This window comes from Danio rerio, chromosome 10, assembly GCF_049306965.1.
Source record: "Danio rerio strain Tuebingen ecotype United States chromosome 10, GRCz12tu, whole genome shotgun sequence".
Lineage (NCBI taxonomy): Eukaryota > Metazoa > Chordata > Actinopteri > Cypriniformes > Danionidae > Danio > Danio rerio.
Genome location: NC_133185.1, coordinates 18,197,392 through 18,217,366, shown reverse-complemented (window position 1 = coordinate 18,217,366; position 19,975 = coordinate 18,197,392). Strand labels below are relative to the sequence as shown.

At 35.6% G+C, this 19,975-nt stretch overlaps 2 protein-coding genes across 4 annotated transcripts in view; one reads left to right on the top strand and one right to left on the bottom strand.

Annotated features, from left to right (window-relative positions):
• Nucleotides 1-19,975, bottom strand: part of apba1b (amyloid beta (A4) precursor protein-binding, family A, member 1b) — a 219,446-nt gene that overhangs the window by 59,670 nt on the left and 139,801 nt on the right. The gene's annotated exons all lie outside the window — the stretch shown is intronic.
• The window catches only part of pip5k1ba (phosphatidylinositol-4-phosphate 5-kinase, type I, beta a), a 38,797-nt gene continuing 35,315 nt past the window's right edge, over nucleotides 16,494-19,975 (top strand). For 2 of the 3 annotated variants that reach the window (XM_009305191.5, XM_068223777.2), the window contains exon 1: nucleotides 16,506-16,624. The gene's annotated coding sequence lies outside the window, so the exon portion shown is untranslated. 3 annotated transcript variants of the gene reach the window in all.

Sequence of the window (19,975 nt, the reverse complement as noted above, 5' to 3'; positions counted from 1 at the left end):
TAAACTGTTAGTTTCACTTAAGAAGCAAATATGGGAAATTATCTGAAGTAACTAGCTTAATAAATAAAATATTGGGTGATAGAATTATACAAAATTTTGGGTCGCCTGTCCAAACAAGTTGAGGACCACTGAACTAAAACACTGAAACAAACAGCAAAAGTTGTTCAATTTGGACTTCAATTTGAAACTTGAATTGAGATTTTTGTATTCAGACATACAGTTAAAGTTTATTTTATTTTTTCCCCAATTTCTGTTTAACGGAGAGAAGATTTTGTCAGCACATTTCTAAACATAATAGTATATGGGGCTAATAATTCTGACTTCAAAATATATATTTAGACATTTCAAGAAAGATTTAAAACATTTTCTAATTAGTTTGTTACGTGTTATCTGCAAGATATTCATACTTTATCAAATCCATTTGGGCCTTTTTGCGTGTACACTATACAATACTAGGACACAAATTTATAGTGAATCTATTACAATGTTGAGGTGGTTTATGCCCTGTGTTCTCCTTGTAATTCAAAATGGGGAAAAAACAAACTTGACCGAGTCATTTGATATCCAAAAATTTCCACAGGTTTCTTGTGAAGGTTAGGTTTAGAGGTAGGGTAAGGCAATATAATTGTTGATCTTTACAACTGTAAAAGACATTACGTTTATGGAGAGTTCTCATAAACCACAGACAGTATGTGGGGATCAAATACACAGTACATTACCTGACAAAAGTCTTGCCTTTAATCCTAGTTTTAGGAGCAACAAATAATAAGTTGATTTTTTTGTTGATCATTTGGAAAAGTGGCAGAAGGAAGATTTTTATGATGAATCAACTGCATCAAAAATACTACAGAAGACCTATTGGAACCCACATAGACCCAAGATTCTAATAGAAATCAGTCAAGTTTGGTGAAGGAAAAAATTGGGGTTACATTCAGTGTGGCGGCATGCAAGAAATCTGTAGAGTGGATGGCAAAATCAACATCCTAACATATCAAGACATTTGTGCTGCCCATTACATTAAAAACCACAGGAGAGGGCAACTTCTTCAGCGGGATAGCACTGCTTCTCATACTTCAGCCTCCACATCAAAGCTCCTGAAAGCAAAGAAGGTCAAGGTGCTCCAGAATTGGCCAGCCCAGTCACCAGACATGAACATTATTCAGCATTTCTGTGGTAAGATGAAGGAGGAGGGACTGAAGATGAATCCAAAGAATCTTGATGAACTCTGGGAGTCCTGCAAGACACGTTCTTTGTCATTTCAGATGACTTTATTAATAAGTTATTTGAGTCATTGCAGAGATGTCATACACAATATTAATTCTTTTTTTCACTGCAGCATGACTTTATATTCTATACTCTACATTATTTCTGTTAAGTGACAAGAGTATTGTCTGAGCAAAGTCAGACCTTACTGTCCTAATTAAATAAGTAAAAATCAAGGCATGATCATATTTTTATTTTGGTAAAATAAGTGTAATCTAGAGGGTTTTGCCTTTTATATAAGCCACTTCTGATACCAAATGATCAACTAGAAGTTATTATTAGTTTTTCCTAAAACTTGAATAGGCAACAAGACTTTTGTCAGGTAGTGTGTATATGCAATATATAGCAATACCAGTATATTTTGTCCATTTTTTAGGGCCCCATGAGAGAAATGACTCAGAATATTTAGTTTATATTTAATTATATTTATTAAATAATTTAAATGATAAATCACACAGAAAGAATAATTGTAAAAATGTAAAATGATGAATGTATCTTGTGAGGGTTGGGTTTGAGGATAGATGGGGTAGGATATATTTTGTAGATTATAGTGTGTGTGTGTGTTTACCAAGTACAAGTTTAATTACAACCATTCATTCATTCATTTTCTTATTGGCCTACTCCCTTTATTAATCTGGGGTCGCCACAGCGGAATTAACCGCCAATTTATCCAGCATTTGTTTTACGCAGCGGATGCCCTTCCAACCGCAACCCATCTCTGGGAAGTTTGATTACAATAGTAAAAATTTTAATAAATTTTGGGTCAATATGATCAAAGGAGAGGACAAACATTTGTTAATTCAGCAGTATCCTGCACTAAGCACTTCAGTGAAAGTGATGTGGAAGGAGATAATACAAGAAATTAACATTATCTGAATATCTGACTGGCAAGAATGAATACATTTGAATGCATGTTAGTAAGTGGAAATGATAATGTGACTTTGTTACTATTCTGCAAACAACTTATTCTATAACCCTAACAGTGTAATAATACTGTGTTTAAAATGGATCATCAAAATATAATGTTACTTAAACTGATAATCTGGGTACCAGAAAATCCCAGAGACTCAAAGTGTGCCTTTTTAACTTAAACGAGTATAAGCAATAATCAATCATTATCTTAAAACAACCCAAACAACCTCAGAATAGTAACACTGCACCGGGATCCAACCCAAAACAACACCTTAGCAGGAGGTTTTGCACCATCAAACTGCCATCAAAGCTTGTTATTGTACTGATTCCCTAACATAAGTGCTCTGGAGTGTGACGAAAACAAGCTTAGAACAGGAGCCTGAAGCCTAATCATGTGTGTAATGTGTAACCTGAGCACTTTTGCCTTCACCAACTCTTCTTATCCCTGCCTTTATGTATTCTTTGTGTGAGTCTTAATCCTGTGCAATGTAACAAGACCTTTAGACACACAGCAACATCATATCCTGTTGTTCATAGTGTTAAGTATTAGGAGAATACTGTAACAGAGGTAGATTATGTTGTGTTATGAAGACAGTTTGATACTTAAAAAGGTAGATTGCAGTAGAGCCAGTGAATGCGTGTTTATAAAATAGATGACAACTTTTGAAATGTTTTTATCTTTCAACATTCTAGATGTTGGGTGGACCACGTGATTAGGTTGGTCGAACATGACTGGCAAATGTTTTTGGAATATTTATAATATTTTAACTAACTTGCTTAATTTATGTTTCATGCCACTGTGGAATGAACTGATAACCACTCTGGCATATGTTTTATTTGACGGATGCCCTTTCAGTTGCAACCAAAAAAAACAATAACATATCATGCCAAACCACTGAAAATTTTCTTTAAAAAAAACAAAAACAAATTTTCTTCATTGTGGCTCAATACAGTTCCTCCATTTTCACATTATGGCCATAAAAATAATGTTCACTTGGATTTGTGTTATGTATGTGTAATGGAGGCCAGCTAGTAGGTGCTGTGCGGGTAAATCTCACTTCTCTGACCTCTAAAGGTGCTCTAGCAACAGATGTTAGAGGAGATGGTCTTTAGCCTCCTTGGTAGAGCAACTGACTCCCATGCGGAAGGTAGCCGCTCGGATCCTAGCTCGGAGCGGGTTGGGTGGTGTAGGACCGGTGGGGTTACATTGGTGCCGTGACCCGGATGGAAGTGAGGTTTAGGGGGGTGAGTGTAACAGAGGCCAGCTAGTAGGTGCTGTGCAGATAAATCTCACTCCTCTGACCTCTAAAGGTGCTCTAGCGACCGTTGCTAGAGGCCGTGGTCTTTAGCTTCATTGGTAGAGCTACCGACTCCCATGCGGTAGTTGCCATGTTTTTGATAGCCATGGTGTATAACAGAAAGTTGCGATCAAAGTCATTCTTGTGAGGCAAGTGAGCCTTTCACATATTGCATCTTTTGAAAACTCATGGTTTCTAAAGTAGATGTGTGCTTAGAGATAGGAAGTGGCACCTTTCGCACCTTAAACAACAATGGAGGACATGCAGCAGATTCTATTCTTCTTTCTTGGCATGTGGCTGTTTGTCACAGGAAGATGACAAACTTTGTTTGAGCTTTGTTATAATAAAAATAATAATTCCTTACATTTATATAGCGCTTTTCTGGGCCCTCAAAGCGCTTCACGCATAGGGGGGAATCTCCTCATCCATCACCAGTGTGCAGCATCCACCTGGATGATGCGATGGCAGCCGTTTTGCGCCAGACGGCACACCACACACCAGCTGATTGATGGAGAGGAAACAGAGTGATGAAGCCAATTATGATATGGGAAGTGTTAGGATGCCATGATGGACTGAGGCCAGTAGGCAAATTTGGCCAGGATGCCAGGGTGAAACTTCTACTCTTTTTGAAGGACATCCTGGGATTTTTAACGACCACAGAGAGTCAGGACCTCGGTTTAATGTCTTATCCGAAAGACGGCACTCACTGAGCAGTATAGAGTCCCCGTCACTTTACTGGGGCATTAGGACCCATGCAGACTGCAGGTTAGGCGCCCCCTGCTGGCCTCACTAACACCACTTCCGGCAGCAACCTAGCTTTCCCATGTGGTCTCCCATCCAGGTACTGACCGGGCGCAGCCCTGCTTAGCTTCAGTGGGTGACCATGTGAGACCATGTGACCATGTGTTGATCTCATGTGGACCATGATTTATTGCTGTGCACCCTCATTGTATAATGGTGTTGTGTTTTGGCTACATATTTAAAAATGATGACTTCTGTGTAGTCATTCACATGATTTGTTGCATGCAAAAAGACTTTTCTGTAAACCAATAGCATTCCAATAGCTAATCTTTTTTTATTGTACTGTTGTGCCAAAGGGTGCCAAAAAAGTAGTATGGTACAGTTTGCTATTATACTATCTTTGACAATGGAAATGGAAATAAATATATACCATAATGTACAGAACCAAACTGTTCCGCTCAGTGGAAATGGGTCATTTATGACCACAGGACACTCATCTTGTAATAACTGCTTCCAACTGGATAATGGATCATATCACAAAGCTAAGATCATCTCAAACTCTTTCCTTGAGCTTGGCAGTGAGTCACTAAACTTAAATGACCCCCACAGTCATTAGTTCGTAATCTAATAAAGCACTTTTAGGATTTGCTGGAATTGGAGATTCACATCATTATGTGCAGTCTACAAATCTGCAGCAACTGCATGATGCTTTAATATCAGCAAGTACCAGAATCTCTGATAAAAGAGCACCTTATTGAATCCACAGCATGACTGGGTTGTTCGGAAGTCGAAAGAAGGTCCAACCTGGCATTAACAAGTGTACCTAATATAGTGGCCGGTAAAGTACCATAAAACTATTACGTAGTAATCCTAGAAAATCACATTTAAGTAAAAAAAATGATTCAATTAAAACAAGGACTCCACAATGAATAAGAAAACCTTGGCCTAGTGACTTAATCAGATCAGAGAATGGAGAATGGGGCGCCTGACGCCTCTGTGTCGTCCTCTAAATCGGGCTTTATGAGTTTGCATTGTGCTGTTTGTGCATTAATCTTACCCCACAACAATTCAATGAGCGATTTGTTGCTGTGTCCTATGTGACACAATGCGTCTCATTCACTGCCCTTTCCCTGTGTGGGAAGTTCAGGCCAGTCTCTTTCTCTCTCACTCCTCTCTCTCCAACTGTCCTGAGCGAGAACCAGGCAAATAGTTCCTTTCATTCTTTATACCAGTTGCATCAAACATTCATTGTTGTTGCAGTTACATTTGTGTACAAGATGTTCATCATACACAGATTCGATCAGCATTGTTTAGCGAGTCCGAGTTTGATATGTAAACTCCTGTGTCATTGATTACGGTTGTTTGTTTGTCACTGGAATAAAGATCTTTCTAACAAACCAATATGTGCAATATGTGTCTCCAGAGCACAATAATAACAACTTAATGCTGTTGCTTTAAATTGATGACTTCAGATGTCTGGTATTCCCATCCTGCCACTGCCACAGACGGAGGGCAGACCAGTGGGCGTCTTCCAGAAAGAGCTGCACCCAACGCCAGACCATGTAAGGCTAGCCAACGTGCCCAAAAATAAATATCAAAGATCATCGGGAGAGGGTGGGAGAAATGGATGTAGAAGGGGAGAAAGAGACAAAGCCTGGCAGATGTTTTCAGCCCATCAGGAACGCCGCCGCCAACACTCAGCCATGGATGCAATCCATATGTGCTCGTGGCTGTATGTGGAGGATCACAGAACTTTTCTGTCTGTCTGCATGCTGCGAAACGCCAGTGTAGTTAATGGGATTGCCCCACATTACCACCACTTTGCTCTTCTACTTTGATAGGCCATGTGGGACGACCGCTTTAATGTAGTTAGTCTGACCTTCCTGCAATTTCAACACTTGGCACATTAAAATAACAAAGTCCAGATGTCTGATTAACAGGAGCCACCCACCCCTTCAACCCTTGTTCCCCCTGAAGCCACTCTATGACAGTCCAACAAATAAATCACTGGAAACATCTGCTGTTTTAAAAATTATGATGGCGACACAGAGGTGACTATTATCAAAGATGTTTTATAGTCATTTAAGTCCTGTCAACCTGAATAATCTAACATTACAATGCAATTTAAATATAACCCATGTACTAAGAAGTAGCTTTAGTGTACCTTTCAGATTTACTAGCAAGTTTCAGACCAATGATTTCAGCATGAGTAGTGTGCACTGGACTCCTTTACACTCAAACCCCAAAACCACAAACGCATCTTAGTCACGGCACCAATGTAACCCATACAGTACTACAGTTCCTTTCTTAGCAGGATTCTAACCAGTGATTCTGATAGGATCATTAATGCCCGATTTACATGAGGCTTCAGCATCACCGCTTGACGGAGGGCGTGTCTGAAGTTGGGGCTAATGCGATCGTCATAGCAGCGTCAGCCAATGAAATAAGTCCGCAATCGGCTACTGTCTGAGCTGGGGTATTTGCATCAAGCGATCTGATTGACTGACACCTCCGTTGGTGCTTGAAAAGTTTAAAAATTCCCGACTTCTGCAATGAGCAACGCCACTGAGGCAGTGCCGATGAACCCACAATTCAGTTCGGCAACGATTGAGGTCACCCATTCAAAATGAATGGGAAGCGTTGAGACTGACTCCCTGTGTGAATGGGACATAACAACCACTTAAAGCCTGATTTGTACTTCAGTAAAATGATCACTGATGAAATGATCGCTATACTTCATGATGCATACTTTGCACATAACCAAGGCCATTGTTAGCATTTATACTTCTACTTCTTCTGTCTGACTTGCTATGTAATACTCTTCCAAATTGCTAGTAGGCAGTGCGGTTTCTATGTTCCACTGTTTTCTTTGCCTGTGTTTTGGGTTTACGCTGGAAATGTGTACAATGCGAAGTAGCTCACACTCATTCAAGAAAGAAACAGGCAGGAACGAGGAAACGTCCAACAACTTTAATCATAAAATAAAGACAAAAGAAAAGTATCTATCTGGAGCTCCTTCGTGGGACTCGATACTTGGCAAACACTTGTGCAACCAGCCTCGCGCCACTTCACACTCTAACAAAAAGGATTCCTTGAGGTTCTATATCGAACCGTTTACCCAAAAAAATGGTTCTATTTAGAACCCTTTGAGTGCAAAGAGCCCTTTTGATTAAAATGGTTCTATAATTTTAGATTTATAACATAGTTATATAGTAAAGATTATAAAATAATTATAAGCTATAACACAGAGAGACAAAGCTTTTTGAGTCACAACCTAATTAAATGACTGCTGTGGTCAAAAACCTAATCAACGTGTAATGGGATTTATTTTCATGCAGGTTTGTACATTAGCATATAACTTATATTTTATATATACCTAATACTTAACATTTTTGACAAACTATTTTGTGAAATAAATAAAATAACAATTATATTTAGACTGTACAGTACCAGATTGTTATGGTTTAATATATTTAAAACTAATAATCATAAAAAAGCCCTCTGGTGTCGTTATTCCTTTTCGTGGACTGGTGGTGAAAATCGAGAGTGACGGTTAAATTTTCAAAAGGAGAAGTCCGCTAATTCAGCTTCTTTATTCAGGTACATTATTACATAAAAAAAAAATAATAATGAAATATTTTGTATTATGAGGTTTCTATTTGAAAGAAAATACCTTGTGTTATATGGTGATACAGACTGAATTTGGGGGTAACGTTAATATGGATAAATACTGTGCTTGTACTGATGACCTCGATCGTCACCTTTCGGTTCAGAAATCTGTGTTAGGTTGAATTTGCTCAGCTTTTAATTTGAAATAAGTTACAATCTCGCTTAATTTGGCTCTCTGTCCCACCCACACTCATCACCGCTAACAAGCTGGCCAATCACAGATCTTGTGCTCTGCATTGTCACTAATTGTAGTTAAATTTTTGCACATCAGAGTATGAAGGGTATGCAACTGTGAGAAGGCTACACTGGACCTACTGCATGTACTCGACATAGAAGTATAAATTGGCCTTAAGATGTCGGCCTATGGAGTTTTTTGCTGGTGCACCTCTCGACTCAAATTTACATGAACACCATTTACTAGCTAATCTACACAACAAGTATTTGTAAACTAAAATGCCTGGTCACTTGTAAAAAAAAAAAAAAAAAAAGAGTTCCAATTAATTTGATTGACTGTTCATGTTAAATCTTATAACGTTAACTCTTAAAGATGTTTTACTTAAAAATAAAAAAAAATAAAAAAAACACATGAATATGCAAAACCAAAACGGAGTGTGCAACAATGCATAGCACCGCAATGAGAGATGATATTAACGGAAGATCAAAAATACTTACAGATTACGTCAAGTCTCATTTACTGTGAAGGCAACAGTACAGTACATGCACATGACATAACTACAATAACAAATTATAGTAAAAAAATATGGTTAACTATGTGACCTAAATACTCTTTATTTGAGAGGTGCACATCAGAGTATGAAGGATATGCAACTGTGTGAAGAAGGCTACTCTGGACCTACTGCATGTACTCAGAAGCAGAAATTGCTATGATAACAAATTATTGTAAAAAAAATATATGGTTAACTATATGACCTTAATACTTTTATTTGCTTTAAAATACATAAAAACAAAGGAAACATTGTAATTATCCATGCAACAACAACAACAAAAAAATGCTAGCATGTCATCTATTCTTAGACCCTTTCAGTCTCTCAGTTGCCTCCAGCGTGGAAAAGCAACACCTGTTTATCTTCTTTTAAATGTCCTATTTTGGGTGCCATGGTTGTTGGTTACATAAAAAAGGTACTGTAACTGCTGTTTGTTTTCCATTCTCAGTATCATTAAGGTATTTTAGTATTAATGCTAATTATATTTTCTACAATTTCACTTAATTGCAATTAGCATGCAGTTTAGCTATAGGCTAGTATGCTAAATTATGCTAAAGTGTTTGTTTTTCACAAGGGGTGACTTCATAACCCATAGAGATATTTTCATTAAAGTAGGAAATGTTTGTACTACATATGAAGAGTTCCACTGCAAAAATTGTCATCTAAAATTTCCATCGAAAATAAAAAAAAGTTCTCAGTCTCATTTGTTTATGTCGAGTTATTTCATTTTAAAGACCAAGAAAATTATGTATTCATTACCATAAAAGTAATATTTCTGAACTTACACAGGAGCCTGATAAAAATGCTCATTCTATAGGTTTTTGTATCTGAACATTTCATATGTTTGTGTAATTTGTTCTCTACCATGTGCAGTAAAATATACATCATTCCAATGATGGACATTTTACCTTTTTTTAAAAGCAACATCACTCACTTTATACAATTATATTTCTCTCATTCATTCTACTTTGTTTTTATGTAAAGAAAATGTTTCCTATCTTATTTGTGTCTCTCATTTTATAGCACAAGCTCTTCCATATGTCACCACATCCAACCAGGATGAGAAATAATGGGTCCAGGTCAGGCTGTTGTTGAAACAGTCTTATGACTTCTCATTCTCTGTATGAGTGGATGACGTTCCCTCCTTTCACGTGGAAAATGCCTGCCTAAAATAAACAAGACCACATGCGGCCATCTAGTGTTAAATATTGGAATTACTACTTCAACCTTAAAGGGAGAGTTCACCCAAATTGTCATCTGTCATCATTTACTCACTTTTTACTTGTTCCAAACCAAGTTGACTTTCTTTTTCTGTTGAACGCAGAAGGGGATGTTCGGAGGAAAGCTGGAAACCTGTAACCATTGACTTCCATATTTGTTTATCCAACTAATGGAAGTCAATGGTTACAGGTTTTCAGCTCTTTTCTGTGGTAACTTACTTACAATAGTTGTCTATCAAAATCAGGTGTTATTTTGTATCAACGTAAAACAAGTCCAGTATAGCTTCACTTTAAACAAAAGTTGCCCATTGTTACTTTTCAAGTAACAATGTAACACAAAAGTAACACAAAAATATTTGCTAGATTTACCGGCTTAATGTTGTTTGTTGTTACATTTATCTGACTTTGACCTTGTTAATGTCAACTGCAAACATTTTTTTGTATTTTATTTTTGCAAAATATATTAAACTGCATTTTCATTTCACAATTCCTAAAAATTTACAAAATCAAATGTTTCAAAAGTGCTTCAACAATCCAAAATGTTAAAATTTTCTAACATTCATTCATTCTTTCATTCATTTTCTTGTCGGCTTAGTCCCTTTATTAATCCTGGGTCGCCACAGCGGAATGAACCGCCAACTTATCCAGCAGGTTTTTACGCAGCGGATGCCCTTCCAGCTGCAACCCATCTCTGGGAAACATCCACACACACACACACACACACACAGACAGGAACCTAACCCTAAAGCCGCCTTTCCACTGCACAAGACATTTGGATTGTCGGAATACGCCCACTTGTGGCAGCCGCACAGTATTTTCAGTGTTGTTGTGCACCACGGGGGAGAAGGTGATTCTCAATGGTGTCCGAAATAAAGGACTGAAAAAGCAATAGCCTTTTTTCTCTGTGCATTTACATAGTTTAATGGATGAATGAATACTAGACACTCATAGACCGCTAAAATATTGGAGAGAATGGGGAGACAACATTAAAAATATATATTTTTATTACTTTCTTACTTACATTTATGAACAGAAATGTTTTTTTTTTTACTTTAATACAGACTTTTTATAATTCAAAAATAAGCAAATAAACTCCTATTTCTCATCTCGCGTGCACGGACCTGCTTGGACAACACTGGAATACATCATATCCGGTCGGCAGGTCACATACGGTCTTGTCGCAGGAGTTCAAATATTTCAACGGATCCGCAGCTCAATTCGGATCCGAATTTTCCGCATACAGAGATGATCGAAACTCAACGCAGCTCCTGGACTGCTCTCCATTGGAAATGAATGACTTCCGGTCTGTCGCTTGTCATGTGCAGTGGAAAGGCGGCTTAACCCACACACTCATACACGGACAATTTAGCCTAATTCACCTGTACCTTGTGTCTTTGGACTGTGGGGGAAACCGGAGCACCCGGAGGAAACCCACGCGAACACAGGGAGAACATGCAAACTCCCCACAGAAACAGAGTGACATAAATAACAGTGTTACTATTGTCCCCAGAGGAACTCTTGCAATTTAAACAAGCTATATTTAAAGAGCCCATATTATACATGAAATAGGGTCATATTTTGGTTGTAAAGGTCTCCAACAACAGTCTAATATGCATGCAAGGTCAAAAAACACTTTCATGGTCTTATAATCTGCATTTATTTTTACCTAATTATCCCAGCAACTCCCGTATGAATCGTCCAGTGATTCATTTGTTCCCAAACCCCTCCTTAGCGTGAAGCTAATCTGCGCTGATTGGACCAATGACAGTCTGTTGCGATTGGTCGACACTGACTGCCTTCAGCGAGAGACAGAGTCAAATGCCCAGCAGCTAATCAACATTATAAAAGTAGTCACAGTGCATACACGCTCGATAGTGTAAGGCGTGGAGTTTAGCTGCCAGTGGGTGAATGTAAATGCAGATGATGGACTTGAAAATACAGACGACTAGCTATTTTATTGAGCAAAAATTCCAAGAACTGGCGAGGAGATCTCCTAGCTTGTCACACTCTGCTCTTTTTACACACACACTCACACAAACACACACACACATATTGCCCTCGTCCTTGCAAGGCAATACACGCACACACAACCCTCCTCTGGACGACAACGTGCACACGCATGCACACACACACACACACACACACACACAAACACATTACCCTCCTCTGGACGACAACGCGCGCACGCACACACACACACACACACACATTACCCTCCTCCAAAGAATTTAATCAAAGCGGCACGTGTCACGTTTTTGACGTGGCTTTGCATGCGACAATGAGTTAACCTGATACAATACAAGCGGTTATAGGTAACAAATCACAACTAAATACATCTGCAAGCAAGAGTAAACGAGGCAACAACTTTAATCGCATGTACTTACACTTGTGAAATGGAGGAAGAAACCCATCCATGTCCTGACATGTCCATCAGTACACTTTACTGATTCTTCCTTTAACAAACGGTCGATGTAGCATGTAGTTTCCAGAAGTTTCCAGTAGTTTCCAACTGTCCAAGGCTGGGTTATGATGCTGAGGTTTCATCTTTGGGTAGAGACTCAATAATATCCATCTGCAGTGTGACTTCAATCGAACGGCATGTTTGTGTGTGTGTGTGTGTTTGCGTGTGTGTGTTTGTGTGTGTGTGTGGGTTTCTATGTCAGAGGTTAATAAGGTTTAAATTTTCCCGGGTTTGCGCGTGCACGTGAATAATTTGGTTTCATTATTAAGTCATGGCGAAACACCTAATGACTCGTTATCAAGACGACTCGTTTTAATCACTATGAGTCGACTCTTTTATAGATGAATCAATAGTTTTAAACACTGTACACTTACAGATTTAAGCCTTAGCTGTATATTTCACGTCACTTCGATCTGTGACACACTACATGGAAGGACATTTTCAAAAACCCATAATATGGGCTCTTTAAACTGAAAAACTCAGACCTTTCAAACTACACTGAAAAAAATTATTCAGAGATGACTCCTTGGATTTACTCATTTTTTTACGTAAGGTGGTTGTAAACAATTTATTTGTTTGTAAACAAACAAATTAAGTTGAACATTATTAAACTTAATTTGTTTGTTTATATTCAACACAAATAAATTGTTTGCAACGGTTCTGCATGCAACACTTTTTTCAGTGTAAGGAATGTGTTATTGAACTGAATATCTGTAGATTGATCTTTACTGTGACTCATGACAAGAGAAACACTCTTGTAATAATAAAAAAAGAACCACAATAATTCACTTTCACTGCTCTTTGTGTAAATTTGGAGCTGACTGCAGGACACGGCCCCAAATCACATGATATTTGGCAGCTCCATCAAGGGTTGCATGCTGCTGAATGTGCTGTTATAGTCCGGAAAGCAAATGTCGTCAGGGATTTGAGAAAATTACTTTGTTACATTCATCCCATGTTACTTTCGTCCCCGATCTCCCCTACACTTTTATTCCATTTACAGAAATAGTTCACCCAAACATTTTACTAATGTCTACTTGTTCAAAACTTATTTGAGTTTCTTTATTTTGTTGAACACAAAAGAAGATATTTTGCAGAATGTAGAAAAAACAAAACTACCATTGACTTCTATAGTATTATTATTAATATTATTAATTGTCTCTTTGGATGTCACTGACTTTCTTTATTCTTTGGAATATCTTGTTTAGTGTGAAAATGACACACAAAACCCATAAAGGATTGGAACCACATGGGTGTGTGGATTTGTTTTAGCTATCTATTTAATTGGATGACTTCTATGTACACAAAAGCTAGGGCTGATTCATTCTCTGAAAATCTGAATCGCTGAAAACGTTATCCATATATAAACCATTGTATTAGAGTGCAATTATTCATTCATTTTCATTTTTCTGCTTAGTCCCTTTAATAATCTGTAACCACCAACCTTTCCAGCACGTTTTTACACAGCGGATGTGTAAAGACAATAAAATGAACCTTTTTTTTTGCTATAAAACATAAAATTACTTAACCAGCATGCTAAGTAATTCATCCTCAGAGTCGAGGACGGATGACAGGATAACACAGATCAAGATCAAGTTTTATAAAAACAACTAGGTTATTGGTTATTGATGACTTGAGAAAAAAAGTCAGAGTTGTAATTGGCCTAATTGTCACAGCATATTTGGCATTATATTAACCAGTTAACCTCACGTCATTGAATTTCGCTTTAAGATTTAAAGGGCTAGCATTGCACGAGACCCCCTTAAGTGGTTTCATTTGTAAGTGTAGAATCTATATTTTATGCATATATGCATCACTTTGGTTTTTTGTTCTACTGTACAAAAGTTACACTTAAATACACAGTATTTTGGATACCCGAGCTAGGTATTGAACATTGGTTCATTTTCATATTTTTCATATGACACGTGTATTAGTTATAGCTCAAATGAAAGCTCTTGCCGGTGCTCATACAGTTCTAGCATTCTTTTTACTGAATTATATTCACACATAAAACAGTTGCCGAATGAATCGCTGTGTTTCCATGGCGCAAAAGTGAAAACAATACATTTATGATCAATAAGCAGCCCCAGATAGCACAGACAGCTGTCATCTCTTACCTTATGCTGTGCACTTCAGGGCCATTCTCTTTACTGTTTTTGAGTTGATGTGCATAAGTAATTCTTTTATATGTCTGACGTGGTCCAAACACACTGAATTATGTTTGATCAAACAAAAGAATAGTGAAATATGAAAACAATGATCAGTCCCTGTGGCTTATAGCACCGCTCATCAGTTGTATTGCAATAACTTTTGCATAGATTATGGTAGAGACATTTTTCTTTTTTCGTATGATTACAGACATGTGCAGGAACCACCAAAATTAATTACAGCACACTGGACCACACAGAACCTAAAAGGTACACTTTCAAATTTGAGTTTATAAAAAAAATACAAAAAGCGCCTCTTTTTTTAGGTGTTTATTATAACACAGACAACATGTACAGATATTTTAAACACTTTCAATAGTGTTTTTGAAATTTCAAATGGTTTTCTTTAAAATGATACCAAATTGTTGCATTTACACCTCTGCATGTGGATTTGGGAAAAAATCCAGGCGGAAATGCCAAAATAGCAGAGTTAACTGGTTAATAACATAATATATGTGAACCTATTTTTCTGATATTAAATAAACAAACAAACAAAGATGTTCTGAGTGAAAGCTGCTGCTGTTCCCATACTCTCTTTTCTATGATGATACAAGGTTTTACTTTAAAACAAAAACATCTTGATATGTGATACTGTGATCATAGGAAACTTTTCAGCATTTCTCTCACCACAGTATATGTAATGCTTTCGTATTTCTCATATTTACTGAAGAGTATATTGCTAAATTGCAACTTTGCAATGGGTTAACAGCAATGAATTTAAAGAAAAATCTTGTAACACATCATAACTTCATCACACATCAAATACCTCAAATTTTGAGATGTAATTTTATAGGACTGTATAAAAAATGTTTGTAGTAAAATTAATTATAGGCCTATAGGTAAAACAATAAAGTCTTAATTTAGTTGTACGTTTAGGCCTAAATGAAGCACTGCTACTAGTATAAATTAAGTCATATTAAAACTACAAAAGACAAAAGGGAGTAATCATACAACCTACAATCTTAACTAAAAGTCAATATATTTTGTAATTAATTATTATTGACTGCCTGGATCTTGCAAAAGAAAAACACAGTCAACAAGAGGTAGTAGTAGTAGTAGTAGTAGTAGTAGTAGTAGAAGTAGTATTAATAGTAGTGGTAACATTTAAGTTCTCCTTTTTACAACGATCACATGTGCACACACCAACAAGACGACAGAAGAGACGATTTCTTTAAGAACTTAGATGCAGATGAAGAAATCACAGAGCTACAATATATTATTAATCTATTATTATCATTTTATTATTATTATTGTATTAATGTATTTATTTAAGAAAAGGTAGTACCTGGTCTGCTACAGAAGGCCTACATGATTTATTCTTTATAAATGTAGAATATGTCTCTGTAGCTGTTTTGATTACTGTGAATAATATCAATTAACCTACATTGTTGATTTTCAACATAAATAATTGTCTCTGTTTAAAATAAAATCTGAATATACATAAATAATGTCTTGTGTATTTCCATTATGTGTTTTGTCTTTAGGGATGTATGAGTAGGCCTACTTGACAACCAAACAACAATGGTGGACTGCACTTACGTGTTATTATTGGCCTTCCAAGCATAATATAATGGTAAAATGTTTAATGTTTAATGTTCAAATGTTTAATGTAAAATGTACTATGCATAATTATATATATATATATATATATATATATATATATATATATATATATATATATATATATATATATATATATATATATATATATATATATATATATATTACATAGTGTACTGATTACATTTATATACGAACTTACGTGCACCAAGAAAATTTATAAATAAATAAATAGAATTTATGGTTTACATGGGCAAAACAAAGAACGGTACAAATATTAATCTCTTTTAAGCCTATGTAAAGAACAGAAGGGTATATATTAAAGCGTCAGATAGTCTTTGTCAGTGGCTGTTCCTCCTCTTAATATGAAAATCTTTCTATATGCTAATGTATGCAAGCGTGCTGCACTGCTGTGCGCGCGGATCACGAACATGAGCGCGTGCGCGTGGGCGGAGAGAGTTTGACAGTCAAACTGAAGCTCGACACGCTCTCAAATGTCACTGAGAAACAAACCATGACTTAAAGAAACACGCTTTAGGCTTGACATTTTCTCAGGAAAGCACTGAAGGTAAGTTCAGTACATCTGTACTTTTATATTCCAATATTTCCGAATGCGTTTTTAATGTTTTAGCAATGTGACATATTTCATACGTGAGCCTCACTTACACACACACGCACACACACACAGCAGTGTAGTGATCTCTGAGGAGACTCGAGCTAATATTTCATAACGTAACCGAGAATATTAAAGCCATATTCTTTAAATGAACGCTGGAAGTGATTTCTGCTGCTGAACACACCAGTGTGCTTTAATATTCTGCATTTATTAACACCATCTGTTAAAATCTAATGACTAAACTGGCTGCACTTTGTTCTAAGGTTAAGAGGTTTAGTTTAGTAGAGAGAGGGAGATAGATATAGCTGGGTTTTTAAATTTGCGCACGAGCCTCGGATACTTTGCATGTTATGCATGTAAAATTTTAAAGAAATGAACGTGACGTCATTTGCTGACTTAGTGATTGAACAGGTGGATGGAAATTCAGGTTTGTTGCTCAAACTTGTGCTCGACAGTCGATGATATATCTAGAGGAGACTGATGGGTGATACAGTAGGCTATGATGAGATAATTAATACTGATAAATTAAACACTAATTTCAGGCTGTGTGTGTTAATGTTTTAATGTTTAATTTATCAGTATTTATTAACACTATACACTCTCATTATATCTCATTATATCTCTATATAATGAGAGTATATAAACTCTCATTATTTCATTAATATACACTTTTTTATTTGTGTGGTTGAAAGATTTTTGAAACTGACAGAATGAGCACCAAAATGGCCAAATAGGCCTATATGTAGAGCATGTCAACCACTCTGCATCTCAAAACTGCATGACAAAAAGTCATGACCACAAATGTTTTATGTTGTTTAACTCATTTTAATCAGTTTACCTGGTTTCAACTAATATTTCTTTGTTATACAAAGTTTAACTTAATGTTTTTAGTCAATTTGGCAGATTGTTTTTACAGTACACTTAAATCACTATAGCAGCTATATCACTAGTTTTGAGTGTAAATAAAACCCAAACCCTTAAAAAAAAAAAAACTAGTTACTGTACTGTAATTCAATTACTTATTTACTGAAAAAGTAAGGATTACTTTTCTTTTTTTTTCTTTTTAGGTCATTTCATTACAGTTGCCTATGATTTTTTTAACAAAAACTGTAAATGTTTGCAACAGTTCTATATATAACAATTTAAATGAGAAGAGTAATTGTATTTGTTTGTTATACAAATATAGTTTTCTAAATAATCTTATTTTCTAGCTAAATATATTCAGAGATTACATATTTAGAGAAGCTAAGTAATTCTATATGTTTTTATTTTGAAATTTCACTCAGTTATTCAATCTTTCAACTAAGAAGGTTGGATTTGTACGATAGTTGCATACATGCTCAAGAAACAATGAATTATCCTAGGGCTGCATGATATTGAAAAAAACTAACATTGCAATATTTTATTTTTCTCCGATACATATTGCGATATTGAGTATACTTTCACCAGATAGAATTTCTCTTTTTGGAAATGATTCATAATTTTAGATTGATTGGGATGATTTTGTAGTTTAGTGCATCTGTATGAATGAAAATAAACCAAATAACCAAATCATTATATATATATATGTATATATATATATATATATATATATATATATATATATATATATATATATATATATATATATATATATATATATATATATATACATACATACAATTGAAACCAGAAGTTTACATACACTGTATAAAAAGGCACATAACCATTTTTTAAAAATCAGATGTTAATGTTACTAAACGTTTTCTCTTTTAGGTAAGTTAGGATTATCAAATTTGTTTCTGTTATGCCTAATAACACAATAATGAGAGATATTTTGGAGAAATTGTTATAACTGTTCTTGAAAGTCAAGTTTACATACAATAAGATTATCATCATGCCTCTGAAAAAGCTCACATGAGGGTGTCAAGGTTCTGGAAGTTTCTGATTTGCTAATTGATAACATTTGAGTTAATTGTATGCACAAATGTAGAATAGCATTTAAGGAAAACTTCAAACAAACTGCTTTCTTGTGTGACAACACTGGAAAATCAACAAGCCAGAATCAACAATATAAGCCAGATTACAATTTGCTAAATTACACTGGGAAAACAAAATGATTTTCGGAGACATGTGCTGTGCTCTGATGGAACTAAGATTGAACTGTTTGGCATTAATGACCAGTGTTACATTTGGAGGACAAAGGGGAAAGCTTACAAGGCTAGGAACACCATCCCAACTGTAAAGTATGGGGGCGGCAGCATCATGTTGTGGGGCTGTTTTACTGCAGGAGGGACTGGTCCACTTCACAGCATAGATGGCATCATGAAGAAAGAACATTATGTAGAAATACTGAAGCAACATCTCAAGACTTCAGCCAGGAAATTAAAACTTGGCCACAAATGGGTCTTTTTGCAAAAAAAGTAATTTAGTTAATACTAACGGACCTTAAATAATAAACGTTTATCATTTACTATCAGACATTTTTTTAAAAATTGTTATACTTTCAATTTTTTTAATACATAATGTTTTGATTTTTGTAAGTATTAATGTTTTTAATAAAGCTTAAAAGGTCCTATTTGATTCAGATTTAAGGAATTTCTAGTGTCATTTCTTTTGGGATTCATAGGGATTGTATGTACTGTGGTACTGATTACATAAACATTACATAATGTTAAATATTGAGTAATTAAATTATCTTGCAGACCATTTCATTAAAAAATAAAGCAAATACAGTTTAAAAATACAAAATGCAATTAATTAATGTAAGTAACCTTTCACTGGCCATCACAAATAACCCCCTGAAGTGGTTCATGTTGTGCTGTGTGTTATACAACTTAATACAAGGCTATACTGTAGATACTTGATTTGCGGTGAAGCTAATTTGTTTTGTAAAATAAAAAGAAACACAGAATGACGTGAAACGGCATTTGAGGAACACTGGTCAATAATTATTTCACGTCATTATACAAAACTATTTGACCACAGAAAACCATTGACCAGTCATGTTTTACCAACTAATAATAGGTTGTTTTTATTATAATAACAATAATCGACCATTTATTCTACACAAAATTAACTCGAATTAACCCAAAATATTTTTATTAAATACAAAACAAATACAAATACAAAACAACTTAAAACTGGATTAATGATGGTAAACATTATAGGAAAAATCTAATATTGCAATATTGTTTATTCTGCAATATATTGCAATATATTGCAATGTATATGAATACAATTTCACTAGATGAACTGATTAACTATTTGGAAAGAATTGATAGTTTTAGATTGATTAGGAGGATTCTGTATGTGAGTGTGTCT